General features: G+C 56.4%; 1 protein-coding gene across 1 annotated transcript in view; it reads right to left on the bottom strand.

Annotated features, from left to right (window-relative positions):
* Positions 1–342, bottom strand: part of ZNF76 (zinc finger protein 76) — a 41,632-nt gene extending 41,290 nt beyond the window's left edge. The window contains exon 1 of the mRNA XM_044674243.1: positions 271–342. The gene's annotated coding sequence lies outside the window, so the exon portion shown is untranslated. The remainder of the gene's footprint in view (positions 1–270) is intronic.
* Positions 343–1,593: the final 1,251 nt, after the last annotated feature.

The raw sequence follows: 1,593 nt of genomic DNA, 5'->3' as shown, positions 1-1,593 counted from the left end.
GGAGGAGGAGGCGCGATCACGCGCGGAGGGGGCGGGTCACGGGAGGCGGGATGAGGGGGGGGCCCAGACCCTGTGCTGGGGAGGGGGCGCTCTGAGAAGGAGCCGGGCCGGCTCAGGCCAGGCCTACCTTCCTTCCCGCCCGGATGCCCCATTTGGGCTGGAGAAGATTGGGCATGCCGGACTCGGGGCCTCCTCTCCCCCTAGGGCCCTGAGCCCGCCCGGCTCCCCCGCCCCGGGACGGCACCCTCGCTTTTCCCCGCAGCCACCAACCTGACAGCCCCCGAGGCCGACTCCGCCGACAGACCGCCATGCACCGGGCCCCTCTACTAGCGCCGGCCCCGCAACCCGCCTGCGCCATAGCCCTCCCGCCCGCGCGCAGCGCTGCCTCGCCAGAAATACAGGTTCCGGGGCCGTAGCCCCCACCTCACCCGCCCGCCTGACGGCCGCGCCCCTACAGCCACCCCGGAACCTGCATGACTACAGCACAACGCGCCCGATTTCAGCCCCCTGGTGAGGCGATTCTTCTGCTTATCCTGGTTCCGGGGCAACTGAAGCCTGGGCCACCAGGGCTCTGGTCGGAGTCTCTCGGAGGCTCCTCTCGGAGGCCCCTCCCTCTCCGAGGGCTGACGCGAGGGTAGAGGGGACTAGGGGAACCTAGAGCGAGGGAGCGTGTTGGCGTCATGACGCTATGTCGGGGAGGTGTTCCTGATGCTAGGCGTCGTTATGGCAACCAGTGAGCCGCTGTAAGTCGGGATAAATTATTCATTCCACTGTTCTCCTGAAGAGATTTGGGAGGAGGCTTGGGACTTTAGGAGGGAACTCATTTACTGGCCGCCACCAGCCTGGCGACTTGGGTGCTGTCAGGACTCAAGTTCTCTCATGACCTGGGAGTCTGTCGAGGCAGATCTAGAGATGGGCGATTCAGGAGTTCACTAGCAAATGATCTAGGCTGTGAGAATATGGACTCCTTGAAGACTGGAGGTCCTTCAGGTCTTTCCCTAATAGGTGCTTATTAAATATTTGTTGAAATGAATTTGAGAGAAAGAAGGCTGGAAAGACTATTGGCTTCTTTCTGTCTCTGTCTCCTCTCCAGTGCTTAGTTCAGTGCCCCAGGCACGTAGTAAACCAGTCAGATTGTGAAGTGGCTCCCTGGGCCACTCCTCTTTCACATCTTGCCACTTGGTCCTCCATATCCCCCCATTAGAATATTAGCTTCTTGACAACAGGAATTGTCCAACTTTTATATTTATGCCCACAGCTTAGCACAGTGCTTTGCATTTTTGTTGCTCTTCAGTCGTTTCAGTCCTGTCCATTTCTTTGTGACCCTATTTGGGATGCCATTTCCTTCTCCAGCTCATTTACAAATGAAGAAACTGAGGCAAACAGAGATTAAATGACTTGTCCAGGGTCACACAACTTAAGTGTCTAAGGCCAGAATTGAACTTCGGGAGATAAGTATTCTTGACTTCAGGTCTGGCACTCTCTCCATGGCACCAACTAGTATAGCTTTTCACAAAATAAGTATTGAATAAATACTTCCTTCGTTCATTGCCCTCACGCTGTTCTTTGGCTATCCTATTGGTACAGATAGAA

The sequence above is a fragment of the Gracilinanus agilis genome, chromosome 4, assembly GCF_016433145.1.
Source record: "Gracilinanus agilis isolate LMUSP501 chromosome 4, AgileGrace, whole genome shotgun sequence".
In the NCBI taxonomy this organism is placed as follows: Eukaryota; Metazoa; Chordata; class Mammalia; order Didelphimorphia; family Didelphidae; genus Gracilinanus; species Gracilinanus agilis.
This window is presented reverse-complemented; position numbering and strand designations above follow the sequence as displayed.